General features: G+C 43.4%; 1 long non-coding RNA gene across 1 annotated transcript; it reads right to left on the bottom strand.

Annotated features, from left to right (window-relative positions):
* Positions 1-2,276: 2,276 nt before the first annotated feature.
* LOC143740726 (uncharacterized) lies at positions 2,277-15,994 on the bottom strand. Its single transcript, XR_013204887.1, has 3 exons — positions 15,927-15,994; positions 14,450-14,756; positions 2,277-4,942 (listed from the first exon to the last, which is right to left on the bottom strand). It is a non-coding gene; the product is annotated as an uncharacterized LOC143740726 (long non-coding RNA).
* Between the last annotated feature and the right edge of the window lie 401 nt (positions 15,995-16,395).

Below are 16,395 nucleotides of genomic sequence, written 5' to 3'. Positions count from 1 at the left end.
GTTTTCAACGTGTCATTGCTTTCAGCCTCCCCACCATTTAAAAGGCCATTTTCTATCTTTCTTATAGCCTCCTCAACCTCCTTTATGGCCTGTTTTAACACAACAGAAGAAAAAGAAGTATATTGTTGACAAAAAATTCGGATTTGGGCCTTTCCAACTTCCCACCACTTATTTCCCACCACTTTTCTTTCCACTTCTGCCAAAGAATTTTAAAATTCCCACAAAATTTCTCATCTTGAAGCAATTTATTATTAAGACTGTAAATAGACTGTAAATGTGGCTCCTCACTAAGCCTATCATTATTAAAATCAATAGTACAATTCCAATCCCCACCTAGAATTAGATGGTCAAAATCATTTAACTCAAGAGCTTTCTTTATATTATTGAAAAAATCTATTCTTTCAGTCCCAATGTTAGGGGCATAAATATTAATAAAACAATAGATTGAACCCTCTATGTTAATTTTAACCATTTGACCTCGCCCTTTAATTAAATCACAGGAACTTAAAACATGAAATTTTGAGTTACTAGAAAAAAGGATTGCTACCCCTCCACTCACATTGCTCCCATGATTAAGATAAATTTGACCACCCCAAGACAAACCCCAATCAACTTCATCTTTTATTATACTATGGGTTTCTTGTAAAAAAATTAAGTCTAGTTTGTTTATTTTTTGTACCTCCTTAACCATTTCTAGCTTCTGCCTATCTCTCCCACCATTTATGTTTAAAGAGCCCACTTTTAAACTCCCCATAGAAAAAAAGAAAGAGAGGGACATACAGAGAAAAAAACTATGCAAGAAAAGCAACCTGATCGAGGCTATCACTTACTTTTTCTAGAGCCTTTTTTTTTCCTTTTCTAGTTTTATTTGACTTTGAAAACTTTTTAAGTCCCGTTACATGTTTTCTCAACCGATACCGTTTCCGTTCATCCAACAGCTCAAAAACAACCATCTTTTGTAATATTGCCACAGACCTAATACATTTTTCTGTATCATCAAAGTGATCATCAACCTTAACTGACTGTCCAAACGTTTTATCCAGGAAATGATTAATTTCCTCCAAAGAATACAAATCTTTCGCTCTATTTAACCCATCAACTCCTTCGCCCTCTGACTCATCCTGTTCCATCTCTTCAGCATCACTTTCCACCTGACTTCCAATATTCAATGGAGTGAGCACTTCCTTCTCCTTAGATGCAGCAAGAGCATTCCCTTCAATAGGCACGCTTTCACCCGTGGCTTCAATTTCACTAATTTGTTGCCCTGTAATTTCTCTATCTTTTGAAATTACCACAGCACTCTCAACAGAAGTTGATGGCTCCGAAGATACATCATCTCGATTTACCTCAATTTTCTCGTTAACTACATTATGCATTCTGTCTCCCTGAGCAGTAGACACACTACTAGAGGCTAAAACAATTTCCTGATCATCAACTTCATGCATTTGCTCAATATTATTTTCTGCGCGTTCAGCTTGTACTCTATGTGGGAAAGCAAGACGCTTGTGCCCCACATCACCACATTCAAAGCATTTCATGCTCCCCGAGTTTGCATATACAGTATAATATCCTCCTCCATGCTTTATCTTAAAGGATACATCCAAAGACTGTGTTGGAGAATCTAGAAACATGAACACTTGCCTACGAGGTGAGATTACATGTTTTAAACGCGCATCTTTGCACCCGAGTGTCACCGTCTTAAAACCACTTGCAAATTTTCCAAATCTACGCAATTCCTGTTCAATCAGCTCATTTGGAATGAAAGGCGGTACACCTGAGACAACTACTCTTGTCGACGGCACTGATAACGGCGAAACTTGAACAAATAAATCATTGATAAAAACCCCACTTTCAATCAATTTATGAACCAAGCGTTCGTCCTTCAAAAAAACAACTGCCGCTTTGTTCATTCGAGACGCGTGAGATATATTATCAAAACCCACCTGTTCACCAACTGCAAGCAGAGCCTCTTCCATCGTAACACCGGGATCAGTGACAAACCGAACCCCGTGTCCAATGGACAGCGGCGGCGTCACAGAGGACGCGATACCCGCGAAAAATCAAACAATTGTTCTAACAGCTATTTTTCGCCCTGTTCGAAAAATAAATGATGTCTTACCTTTATCGTGCACGTGAGGGGAAAAAATGACCACAACAATATCCCAAAAATAGCATAAAAACTAGCTCTCCATCCACATCCACTCACTCAATCAACCACTCACTCACACCAACGGAAACCCGACAGAGAGAGAGAGAGAGAGAGAGAGAGAGAGAGATTTTGATTTTTAAAACACCTTTATTACAATAACACAATCCATTCAATCAACATTTGAATCAAGCATCAATCACTAAAAGACCCCCAAACTTTATCTTAAATTAAAAAAAATAATGTATCATTTACAATTTCACACAAAATCCCTTTACAACACCAAATTAGTTCAAATGTTACTAGGTCATCCATTGCTTTGTAATAATTGAAATCTATTAAGATTCTAGATTTCACAGAATTATCAAACACAAACTCTAAACTATTACATGCACCTTGATCAACTTTCTCCTTTCTTGTAATGTAAATCGCCATATTTGCCTGACCTATTATAAAATTAAACACCTGACTTTGATACTTGCGGCTCTGGGAATATTTGAAACCACAAATGAACGTCTTCATTGAAAAACTCTCATTAAAACATTTAAAAACATCGTTTAAAACAATAAATAAAGGTTCCAACCTTGAACATTGCATGAATGCATGAAAGACAGTTTCCCTTTGTAAACAAAAAGGACAATTCTGATCAACGTCAGGATTAATTACAGAAACAAATGCGTTCACAGCAATAGCTCCATATAGCAATCTCCATTGCAAATCCCCAATTGTCTTAGACAATGGTGACTTATAGAACACTCTCCACTCAGGCTTTTCATCCTCCTCTAATTGAAGTACCTTACGCAATGGTGTGTCAATTCTTTTATCCAAAGCCTTCTTATTACACACCTTGACACAAATGTTATAACACTCCTTTCCAGATGTACTTTCCAAGCCTATTACAATCAAAACTTTAACTTTTTTTAAAAAAAAGTGCACTCACAATCACCCATAAAAGGAGTTAAATACAAATTGGGAAACGGATCTCTGCAATCCGGGTTAATAAACCCCAAAGAATACTCTCTTAACAGTTTCAACTCATTTTCCAAAAGTGCTGACCTCCATCTATCAAGAACTCTGGCAACCAAACGAGTAGATCTCACCCCCAGCTGTCCAGTCATTGAATTCACATCTTTAAAATCAGCTCCGGCTGTCCGTTGTACATGTCCAATAGTTGAAATTCCAGAGTTGAGAAGATTCTCTTGTGTCACAGAGTAACCCAGTTCATTAGTTCAAAAATTAAAGGCTCTTGCAGCAACCAATGCAATTAATTAACAGTCCTTCTCTTTGGTACTTCAAACAAAGCCCAGACTTTAAAAAGATTTCGATAAAAAAACGGAAGCTTGGAGAGGTTTAACTTTTGAGGATCCATCCAAAATAAGGCTTTATCCAGCCCCAGTTCTTCAAACTCTCTCAATAAAGAGAAAGCTACAATCCTCCAGTTTGCATTCTCTGAGTCTTTTAAGAGTCTTTGAATAAATTGAATCCGGAAAGCTGCTATTCGACTCTGCAAATGTACTAGTCCATGACCTCCTTCGTCCTTGGAAAGATACAGCACATGTTTTGGCACCCAATGCAGCTTGTCCCAGAAGGAGTCTATTAAGATAGACTGAAGCTTTCTCAAAAAGTCTGCTGGGGGGTCTACACAAATCAACCGATGCCAGAGAGCAGAGGCAATTAAATTGTTAATAATCAATATTCGCCCCTTATAAGACAATTTCGGAAGTAAAAACTTCCACTTATTTAGGAGTCCTTTTACCTTTTCAATAACATCATCAAAATTTTTCCTAACAACATTCTCATTTCCCAAATAAACTCCCAAATATTTAAAACCATCCCTGGTCCATTTCAGACCAGCTGGAAGAATGGGCTCACCACATAACCAACTCCCAACACTTATGGCTTCACTTTTTTGCCAATTCACTTTTGCAGAAGAAACACTTTTAAACTCTTCTAATAATCGAAACATCATGTTCACATCATTTTGATCTTTAATTAGTACAACCACATCATCAGCGTAAGCTGATAAATTAACAGTAAGGGTGGATTTTGGTATATTCACATTTCACACCTGACATCTCTGTTCTTAAACTATTTAGAAGAGGTTCTAAGGCTAACGTGTAAAGCATGCCAGATTTTAAAAGCACAGCCTTGTCTAACCCCTCTTAAAACTTTAAAAGGAGAGCATAAGTCACCATTTAATTTCAACATACTCTCAACGTCACAATACAGAGCTTAAATCATTAATATAAAATCAGAAATAAAACCAAAAGCTTCAAAAACATTCCACAAATAACTGTGCTCAACTCTATCGAAAGCTTTTTCTTGATCGACTGAAATTAAACCAAAATCTGAAAACTTTTTGCCATTATCGAAAATATCTCTTATAAAGGAAAGATTGTCACAAATTCTCCTTCCAGGCACACGATATGTCTGATCTGAATAAATGATGTGGTGTAAAAGTGCTCCTAATCTTTTCGCCAAGGCTTTCGAAAGTATTTTATAGTCGTTGCATAACAAACTCACAGGCCTCCAGTTCCTAATCTCACTTAAATCTCCCTTTTTCGTGAGTAAAGTAATGATGGCTCTACGGCAACTTTTTGGCAACTGCCCATCAATTAAACTCTGATTAAGAACTTCTAGTAGATCTGAACCTACCTCTGCCCAAAAGACTTTGTAAAAATCTACTGAAATACCATCAATCCCGGGCGTTTTTCCATTTTCCATACTTTTAAGAGCTCTTTCCAGCTCCTCCATCGACAGTGCTTTGTTAATTCCAGTATTTGCCTCTTCAGATACCTGCGGCATATTTTCAAGAAAAACATTATTCAGGTCTTGTGTACCCAGCAATTCACTCTTATATAAATCCTCATAAAATGTTACTGCTCTCTTCCGAATCTCTAAAGGGTTGAGCAAAAGAACTCCCGTTTCTGATTGCAGAGCATGAATGAATCTATTTTGGCCATTTTCCCTCTCCATATTAAAATTTTTTTTGAAGGTGCATCCATAGATTCAATACTCTGAAAACGTGATCTTATGATAGCACCCTGTGTAGTAAGATCCAATAATTCAGTCAGAGAAGCTTTCTTTTTTTTTAAAGACTCTAAATGAGTACTATCTTTTGTCAACTCAAAAAGCTCTTGAAGTTTAACTAAATCCTCTTCTAATTTTCTTATGGACTCAAATTTATCTCGAGTGACGTTGAGAGTATATTGTTGACAAAGTTGTCTAATTTGGGCTTTTACAAACTCCCAACACTGCTGTAAGGTTTGGAAAGAAAACTATATAAAGCCCAATATATAGCTCTTGGCCACGCCCATCTTGGCGGGCTCTGACGCACGCGGGCACGAGGCGTGCTCATTGGTCGTGCATTCAGAGTCGCGCCGTCATTGGTTCGAGCAAGTTGCCGCAGCACAGCCAATGACGAGCTCCTTCACTCATTGCTGTCTGCTGTGCAGCTGCAATGCGTTTTAGATAAAGACTTCAATATACTCGAGAAAAGGAGTTTTCCCATAGCGTAAGCTACTTACGCAATACTCGTTCCCTCCTCTCAGGGAACCGAGGTTACGTTAGTAACCAAGTCGTTACGTTCTGCAATTCTCTAGCAATTGTACTCGTAGAAATTGTGGCAATTGTCTCATCACTTTTATCATTTGTTTTATCCACTTTCCTTGCGCAATCGCGCGCAAGATGTCCATTTTCTCCACAACCAAAACATTTCATTGTGTTCGTTGTGGCGAAAATAACATAATTAAAATCTTCCTAACTAAAATTTAGAGTTAAGTCCAAATCTTCGACAGTATCTTTTAGAATCATATAGACATACCGTCTAAACGACACCACATGTTTTAGTAGAGATGACTTTCCCCCAATTGGGATCATCTTTATTTTTGACACCAATTTAGCATATCTGGAAAGCATCTCTACCAAAACCACATTCTTAATAAAGGGTGGCAAGTTAGATAACGTTACCCTTTTCGAAGGTGTGGAAAGAGGAAGCACCTGCTCAAAAATGCCACGAATATCAACACCAGTCTCCACCAATTGATTCGCCAATTCAACTGTTTTAACGAAAATAACAACTGAACCATTCATCCGTGATGCTGACAAAATATTCTCACATCCAATTAACGTACCTATAGCTAAACCACATTCTTCGACGCCATAAACCGAATCAATTTTTACCGCATGCCGTCTCGTTAAAACCCGAGATTCTGCACACCTGGAGTCGCCATGCTCACAGTACAAACACTGGGAGCAGAGAGCCCAGCGAATAACCACTTCACCAACAATCACGAATACTAAACACCACCAACCAAGAAAAACCAAACCATAAACACCCAAAAAACAACAAAAAAAGAAATAGAAAAGGAAGAAAAAGTAGAAATGAATCACTCGTACGGTACCGTAGTCGTACCTCACACCCTCCACGCTCAAACGCTCCGCACACTCACTCCGCACATGAGCACACAGAGAGAGAGAGAGAGAGAGAGAGAGAGAGAGAGAGAGAGAGAGAGAGAGAGAGAGAGAGAGAGAGAGAGAGAGAGAGAGAGAGAGAGAGAGAGAGAGAGAGAGAGAGAGAGAGAGAGAGAGAGAGAGAGAGAGAGAGAGAGAGAGAGAGAGTTTAGGTGCCATATCTTTTTAAATTTAACATTCTTTTTTTCCAGGAACATTAACAGCAGTGATGGGGAACTGTTATACAAAATAATGGTTCCAAAAGCAGTTTTTCACAGTGATGTCATAAAACCATGTTTGGTTTTCCAAAGAACCTTTCAGGCTCTTAAACTAACATTTTTTCTTAAAGTAACACCAGGTAACTTTTCAACCTTCATAATATATTTCCAAGTCTCTTGTGATGGTACATCGACTTACAATAGGTTGAATGACACGTCTGCCATAGCCTGAGGGGGTCTGTAGCGTTTTTAATCGTACTTCGGGTTTCGGGTAGTAACCGGCGAACAAAGAGAACTACAAAACTACTCGGTTACTCACGTAACCTCAGTTCCCTGAGTTAGGGAACGAGTATTGCGTAGCTATACGCAGTGGGGAAACTCCTTTTCCTCGATTTACTGAAGCCTTTATGTAAAGCGCATTTGCAGCTGCACAGCTAGAACATGAGCGTCTGGCTCGCTCATAGGCTGCGCTGCGGCAACTGCACATCCAATGGCGCGGGCGCCTCTGACGTACGACCAATGAGAACACTCTGCGTCATACACGTCAGAGCCCGCCAAGGGGGCGTGACCTCAGTCTATAATAGCCCCCGAATTCGCCATTATAGCAGGTTTAACGACTGAAGCGACAACTTGCCATGTTACCATAGTGCGGCTGGCTACGCAATACTCGTTCCCTAACTCAGGGAACTGAGGTTACGTGAGTAACCGAGTAGTTCCCTTTCGAACGGTCACTTCGTATTGCGTAGCTATACGCAGTGGGGACGCCATGCAAAACGCTGCACTGAGTAACTGGCTGTCACTGCAACTCAGGACCCCTGAGCGTACAGAACAAGCCATAACCGCATAATTTATGTAAAAATAGACCAGACACCGTCAGGTCTCAGTAGTATACATCAGTAGAAATACCCAATATACTACACCAATGAACCCAGACTCTGTCGGGGTTATTAGTATACGAACATATACCCAGTCAAGTGGGTTTATATATGAAATGTTAACCAGCTAAAGCGGGTTGATATCTGTTATGGAATATAACCGGCCGAAGCGGGTTTTATATATGTATGGAATTTATATATGTCATATAACCGGCCAAAGCGGGTTTTATATATGTCATATAACCGGCCAAAAGCGGGTTTATATATATATAAATATAACCAGCCACAGCGGGTTTATGTATGAACTACAACCGGCCAGCAGCGGGTTTGATGTATATATGTGAATGTGATTGTGCACAGTAATATATGACAAGACCGGCCACCAACGGGTCTTAATCATACCGAAAGCACCTTCGCCTGCAGGGAAGGCACTTCCATATTATAAAAACTCATAAATGTGGAAGGCGAGGACCAGCCGGCCGCATCACAAATATCACTAATGGGAATGCCAGATGACCAAGCCCATGACGAGGCCATACCTCTGGTTGAATGGGCCTTGACGCCTATAGGGCAAACTTGACCCGCTGCGGTATAAGCCATAGAAATAGCATCCACTATCCATCTAGACAGTCTTTGCTTAGTGACTGGATCCCCCTTGGATCTACCACCAAAGCAGACAAAAAGCTGTTCTGATTGTCTAAAAGACGCAGAACGCTCCAGATAGATTCTCAGCGCTCTGACAGGGCAGAGAAGATTAACCTCTCCATCCTCTGCAGAAGGAGGGAGGGCTGATAACGTCACCACCTGTGCTCTGAACGGTGTTGAGAGCACTTTAGGAACGTAACCATGTCTGGGCTTGAGGACGACTCTGGAGTCATCTGGACCCCACTCCAAACATGCAGGGCTCACAGAGAGTGCCTGCAGATCTCCCACTCGCTTGATAGATGCCAAAGCCATAAGGAGAGCGGTCTTCAGCGAGAGGGGTTTTAGATCAACCGATTGGAGCGGTTCGAAAGGTGGACCTTTCAGAGCCCCCAGGACCGTGGAGAGGTCCCAAGATGGCACAGATGGAGGTCTGGAGGGGTTCATTCTCCTAGCACCTTTAAGGAATCTGACGACCAGGTCGTTTCTTCCTAGTGACTGGCCAGCCACCAGAACATGATGTGCTGCTATGGCTGCCACATACACTTTGAGCGTGGACGGGGAGCGACCCGCATCCAGCAGCTCCTGTAAGAATGAGAGAACTACAGATATCTCACATGACTCTGGGTCAGCCTGATTTTTCGAGCACCAGCTGGAAAAACCTGACCATTTCGAAGCGTAAAGGCGCCGAGTCGACGGGGCCCTGGCTTCAGATATAGTGCTTAAGACCTTCTCAGGAAGGTCTTTGGGTACCCGTTGAGGGGCCACACATGGAGGGCCCATAAATCGGGTCTCGGATGCCACAATGTCCCGTTCACCTGTGTGAGGAGGTCTTTCCTCAGTGGGACAGGCCATGGGATTGTGTCCGATAACTGAACCAGTTCCGGGAACCACGGTCTGGTTTTCCAGAGAGGGGCCACCAGAAGGACTGGGCACCCGCTCTCTCTGACCCGTTTGATGACTTGTGGAATCATCGAGACGGGGCGAAAGGCATAAAGGGGACGGTTGGGCCAGACATGGGCCAGCGCGTCCCTGTCCTTCGAGAAGAACAATTTGCAGTGGGTGTTGATTCTCGAGGCGAACAGGTCGACTTCGGCCTCGCCAAACACCTTCCATATCAGACTGACCGTCTGTGGGTTCAGGGACCACTCGCCGAGGGGAGTGTTGCCCCGTGAAAGCATATCCGCGCCCACATTCTGGATGCCCGGTATATGCGCTGCTCTCAGAGAGCTCAGGTTGGTTTGTGCCCATAAGAGGAGGTCTCTCGCCATCGCATGCAGGTTTCCTGACCTGATGCCCCCCTGGCGATTTATGTAGGCCACCACTGATATATTGTCTGTGCGGACTAAAACGTGGTGACCCCTGAGGTTCGACAGAAATGCTTTCAGGGCCAATCCAACTGCTTTCATCTCCAGACAGTTGATATGTAAGCTCTGCTCCGTGCTCGACCAGAGGCCGGATGCAGGCATGCCCTCGTGCAGCGCTCCCCAACCCAGGTTGGACGCATCTGTAAGAACCATTTTCCTTCTGGAAATTGTTCCCATTGTCACCCCCTCGTGGTACCAGTTCTGCGCTCGCCAGGGAATCAGGGTTCTTAAACAACCGTGATTTACCATAACGCGCAAGTTGCCTGACTGCCATGCGTGAGTTGGCACACGTCGTTTCAGCCAATGCTGCAGCGGGCGCATGCGCAGTAATCCCAAGCGGAGTACTGGCGATGCTGCTGCCATGAGACCAAGCAGTTTCTGAAATTTCTTCAGTGGCGCGTGCTCGCGTGCTCGCGCGCTCTGAAAGTGCCTGTAAGCGCTCGCACTGAGAGCGCGCGCTCTGGTGTGAGTCGCGCTGTCATCGCTCTCGAGTCTAAAACTGTACCCAGAAAGATCACACTCTGGCTGGGGGTTAGTTTGCTTTTTGAAACATTGATTGTGAAACCCAGGCATTTTAGATGGCTGAGAATCAAATCCCTGTGAGCTAATAGCTCGGTTCTCGACTGTGCCGGCACCAGCCAGTCGTCGAGATAATTTAACACACGCACTCCCTGATGTCTCAGAGGAGAAAGCGCTGCATCCACACACTTCGTGAATGTACGGGGTGCTAACGATAGACCGAACGGCAGAACGGTGTATTGATAAGCTTGGCCCTCGAAGGCGAATCTCAAGAATAGCCTGTGACGAGGGTTTATCTGAATGTGAAAGTAAGCGTCTTTCAGATCCATTGTGACAAACCAATCCCCCGTGCGCACTTGCGCGAGGATATGTTTGATAGTTAACATTTTGAACGGCCGTCTCATGAGAGCTTTGTTCAAATGTCTCAAATCTAGAATGGGTCTGAGACCGCCGTCTTTTTTCGGGAATCAGAAAATAGCGGCTGTAAAAAAACATGTGTTTTAGCGCGGGGGGGGCTAATTCTATCGCCCCTTTTGCTAATAGATTCTGTACTTCGGTGCGAAGCACGTGACCCACGTTGCTTCTCACCGAAGTCTCGAGAACCGCCTGAAATTTCGGGGGTCTGCGAGCGAATTGGAGCGAGTAACCTCGCTTTATAGTGTTTATGACCCAACTCGACACACCGGGGATAGCTTGCCAGGCTAGAACACGTGTGGCTAGGGCTTGACACACTGACTGGGGCTGGTCGCCTAATGTAGGGGGACCGGATACCCTTATCATGTGATTTGTGCATACATTGAGTATTGGACTGACTGTGCAAGCATTCGCGTGTGGGGAAGTCAGTGTTACAACAGGGGAGGGGCCACCTAGTGAAGGGGGACCTGATACCCTTATATTGTGATTTGTGCACACATTGAGTATTGGACTGACTGTACAAGCATTTGCGTGCAGGGAAGGCAGTATTATAACGGGGGAGGGGCCGCCTGATGAAGGGGGACCGTGAACCCACGTGTTGTGTTTGTGAAACATACTCTTTTTGTGCTTTATATGGGTCGCCGTGAAAACGGCGTTTGTTTGCAAGAACGCGCTTACTGTTGCGGGCCTGTTTGCAGTAATAAAATCCCCAGCCACCTGAACTGAACAAGGGGCTGTGGGAAGTTTTGTTGACTTCTTCGAGGGTGGTCCGGCGAGTGCGGGACCCGTGCCCTCTCTCTTTCCCCTGCATGCTAGGACGACTTTGGCGGCGCTGTTTGAGGCGCGGCGCTTGGTCTGGGGCCTTGGCGTCGGGGAAGCGGGAAGCGCTTGGTTGCTCTCGGCTGGCGCTGGGCATCAGCCGCAGGGCGGGGCTGAGAGGCCTGCTTCGTGGGCTTTGTTGGCCGAGGCGTCGGCGGGGCTAGCTTGTGAGCACTTGACGCCGAGCTAGAGCGCTTAGGCAGGAAGTGACGCATGGCCTGGGACGATTTCTGTGCCTCGGTGTATCTTTCTGAGAACCCCTTCACTGCCGGGCCGAAGAGGCCGGTGCTGGATACTGGGGCGTCGAGGAACTTTGTTCTCTCCGCGTCCTTAATGTCAGTGAGGGTAAGCCAGAGGTGGCGCTCGAGCACGACCAAACTCGCCATATTCCTCCCGATAGCCTGCGCTGTGGCCTTAGTAGCTCTCAGGGCCAGGTCTGTGGCGCTCCGAAGGTCCCGAAAAGCCTCAGGGTCCGGGCCAGCCTCGTCCATAGACCGGAGGAGTTTGGCCTGGTAAACCTGCAGCACGGCCATCGTGTGCAGGGCCGATGCAGCCTGACCGGAGGCGGAATACGCGCGTCCGGCGAGGGCTGAAGTGCTACGGCACGGCTTGTTGGGATGCACAGCTCTAGTTCGCCAGCTAGCAGCTGTGTTCGGGCAGAGATGAGCGGCCAACGCCTCTTCGAGGGGTGGCAACGACTCATAGCCTTTTTCCGCTGCTCCGTCCACGGAGGAGAGCGTCGCGAAAACTGCGGGGCCTCGTGTAGAATAAGGAGTGCGCCAGGCCTTGGTAAGCTCCTCGTGTACCTCAGGAAAAAAGGGCGCTGGCTTGTGACGAGGGGCCTGTTGGTGCCCTGGCAGAAACCAGCCATCCAGCCGACTTCGAGGGGGTTCAGCGGGCGCGGCCCACTCGAGCTCGAGGTCCGCTACAGCCTGCGTCAGGATCCGAAGCATTTCCGCGTCGGAGTTAGTCCTGGTAGCTGAGGCGTTGGGCGTCGGCTGGGAAGCCATGACGGGGTCGAAAGAGCCCGGCCATTCTTCCTCAGACGCAGCGATAGACAGGCTGTCGTCATGCTCGCTAGGCCCGCCGAAGGAGACAAGGCCCGCCACGTGGGGGGGGCGCTGATCTCCCTCGAACAGGACCGGAGATGAACGGGTTGGAGAGAGTGAGGCACGCGGGGACGAGGCCGGCGTGCGTTCACTAACATCCATGTTCTCTGGCTGCCGATGGCTGCGGCGCTTCTTCTTCCTTGGCTGAAGTAGGGCCGGAAAAGGAAGCGCGGGAGAGGCGGCGTCGCCGTCACGGGAGAGGGCTAGCCGAGTTCGCAGCACGGAGATAGGCATGCTCTCGCAGGCCGCACATCCGCCGGCAGACAGTGCATTCTCCGCGTGGTGAAGTCCCAGGCATGGAATGCAGCTAGCGTGTTCGTCCGCCTCGTGCAGCTTGCATCCGCACGTGGCGCAGGTCTTAACATGAGGCATTTGAACAACGCTCGTACAAATAATACAACAATTAGCAATGAAAAGGATATCGCCGGATAGCCACAGGAGAGACGGCGTCAGGAGAAACACGGTGAAATGTGTCGTCTGCTGAACTGTAGCTGGCAAAGGCTGAAGGCTTGTTCGACGGCGAAGGCTCAATAAATGGTCAGAGACGTGAAGTTTGTCGCTGAAGGAGTAAAATCTGCTATAATGGTGAATTCGGGGGCTATTATAGACTGAGGTCACGCCCCCTTGGCGGGCTCTGACGTGTATGACGCAGAGTGTTCTCATTGGTTGTACGTCAGAGGCGCCCGCGCCATTGGATGTGCAGTTGCCGCAGCGCAGCCTATGAGCGAGCCAGACGCTCATGTTCTAGCTGTGCAGCTGCAAATGCGCTTTACATAAAGGCTTCAGTAAATCGAGGAAAAGGAGTTTCCCCACTGCGTATAGCTACGCAATACGAAGTGACCGTTCGAAAGGGAACTCGACTGCTTTACGGCATATACGTCACTTCCACAACCACCCACACTTCCTTAAAATCGCAGGGCTGTCAAGTGTCACGCATTGAGCGTGACAGTCACTCATTTCGGTCTTTTTACACGCTCTCCCGTGACAATAAACGGGTAAAAAAACAGGTAATGATTTTTGTCTTGCCTCAAGCTATAATGCAAATCGATTTGTAAAATTTTCAGATTTATTTATGGTAGCTTGATATTATAATATTGACGATATATGGTTATTATCTACCACTCAAACATTGCATTGAAGTATCATATAGATTCAGTAAAACGGTAACCTATAGACTAGGCTACTATAATGACACTGGCTTGTAAACTTGATCATCGAGATCATTTGTCGTTAGAAAAAAAATAAAACCCATGAAATTATATTCATATGACATGCTGAAATATATGCCACTGTACCTGGGATGAAGACATTTCACCTCACACTGATTGATAAAGCCTCACAAATAACATGCAAGTATTGATACCATTTTGTAATAGCATATATTAATTATTTTTTCCCTACAGACCAGTGTGAATACTGATATTTTTGTTATTTCAAATAGGGCCAATTAATAGGCTACTCCTAGGCTCTCGTTTTTAAATTACAAATGGCCTACTGATGTTTTTGTTATAGTATTTTCAATATTATACGCCATTATTTATGCATAAACATATCTGGTTAGAGTAATAAACATACTGTTTGTTTAAAAACAAAACATTTTGTCATCCGTGCTGCAAGCTTACAAGAGTGACAATATCATTAAATGTGAAGGGGGCCCTAAAATATTTTCCCGGGGAAAAGGGGTCTCAGACAAAAAAAAGGTTGGGAAACACAGATCTAAAGGATAATATAAAGAACATTTGGTGTAAAGTAAAGGCTTCTAGAACCTTTACTTTTGAGAGTACGTGGTCTGGCCTCAAAATGAAAGTAAAGTTTGGTGTTTCCTATGAAATTTCATAATCCACTGTCACATATCAATCATAATGTGCATCAGTAACATAATACTTACTATTAGGAGGATCTATATATTTGCTGTTAGATCGCTTAAGTTTCATTTCATTTATCATCTCTTGTATCTCCTGCATCTTCTGTTCCGCTGCTGGTGTCCAGCGTTTTTCTGTCTCCATCCCCAGTTTCAGGTCTTGCAATAAGCTGACAATCTTTTCTTTCTGTGTGTTCATGTCTCTCTCTCTTTTATCCAGTTCATTCTTTCTTCTTTCCAGTTCTTTTGGTCTTCGATCCAGTTCCATTTACATTTCTCTATACTGTTCTGCTTTTCTCGCTCCAGCTTCTTCCCGGTGTCTTTCCTCTTTTGACTGTATAGTGCAACATTACAAATGTATTTTTATGAGTTTTTTACACTTTGCTTCCCACAGATTGTTACATTTACATTCATTCATTGGGAAATCTTGCTTTTATCCAAAGTGACTTAAAATGAATTCATTGTATATATTTGTATATGTTTGTATCTTCCCGGAAACAGACAATGTCTCTATAGTGTAATGTCTTATTGAGCTAACGGGACGCTCCTCATTGTCATACTGTCATCTCTCAAGCTTTGGTTATACAGCTTCATTTTTATAAATTCTAATTCTGTCAATTTTTTAACATTTATTCGTTTTCTCACTTTAAACAAAAAAGTTTTAGCTTTGTTAATTCACTTATTTGAGAAAATGTGTGAAAATGTTCAGTCTTTATGCAGTGTCAGTTTTTTATTTTGATAATTTGTCAATACTGCTGTCAGTGATCTTCGATAGAAAAACTAACCAATCTAAAGATTTCAGCTTGAGTCTTCCTTCATGTAAGAGTATTCCATATAGAAGGGGAAAAGATATAAAAATCTCAAACTTATGTCAGCAGAAATGTAGCATTAATTCAGGGAAATTGAGACATTTTATTATCATTATAAACTTATAGGAAGACTTTTAGATTGTGTTAGAAATTAAGATTCCAACAAGACGTGCCATTCATTCTGGTCTTTATTAGAAGTTGAATGAACAATGAACCAGCACTGGGGAGGCATAAGCTCAGCTTCTAATATCTGGGTTATAGAATATATACAAGAAGAATATGAGGGGAGTCTTTGGCTTTAGCCAATAGGAACATTTCATCATATAGAAAAATATAAGAAGTCCATATGTGGTCATTTTCCGGCTAAGATCTCCACATATACATCTGTATCCAAAAAGGCCTTTCTCAATGCATGAGATAAGGAGACTTTACCATCCGAACATCGAAGCCCTTCTTAATGAACAGATGTGGCCAATACATTCATACAGAACAAAAGAATGATACAGCATGCATATACTGAAAAGCTGTGGATTATGCTGAGACAGTTAAACTAAAACTTCTGACAGATTGTCTCAATTAAATTGAATTGTATACGTTTAATGCTATATTTACATATTTACATAATTTTTACTCACTTTGGATCAAAGCAACTTTAATCTATATGGTCAAAATGAATAAATAAAAAAACTGCTCACCACTGAAGCCCCCATTTTCTCCTGCAAGAAAAATACAGTTCAGTCGTTTTCTAAAAAAAATATTAAATTCATGCATCACTTTTTTAAAATTCAAAAACATTTAGGGACATCCTTGTTAATCCTTATGTTTAACGAAACATTTAATAAAAATAAAAAGACTAGTAAAATTGTAAACAAATATGGAAGAAATAAAAAAGAACTGACTAAAAACATAAAAGTGTGTGTGTGTGTGTGTGTGTGTGTGTGTGTGTGTGTGTGTGTGTGTGTGTGTGTGTGTGTGTGTTAGTGTTAATTTTGTCACCTATTTTTAATTTAGTCTTAGTCTTGTGCCAAATGTCCTTGTTAGTTTTAGTCATATTTAGTCATTCACATTTCTTTTTTTGTTAGTCAAGTTTTAGTTGACTAAAAGCCTCGTCATTTTAGTCTAGTTTTAGTCCAAAGAAAACTCAATATATCTTAGTCAAGTTTT

The sequence above is a fragment of the Siphateles boraxobius genome, unplaced genomic scaffold (assembly GCF_051911475.1).
Source record: "Siphateles boraxobius isolate OS27281-9 unplaced genomic scaffold, OSU_SipBor_1 18, whole genome shotgun sequence".
NCBI classification, from domain to species: Eukaryota; Metazoa; Chordata; class Actinopteri; order Cypriniformes; family Leuciscidae; genus Siphateles; species Siphateles boraxobius.
This window is presented reverse-complemented; position numbering and strand designations above follow the sequence as displayed.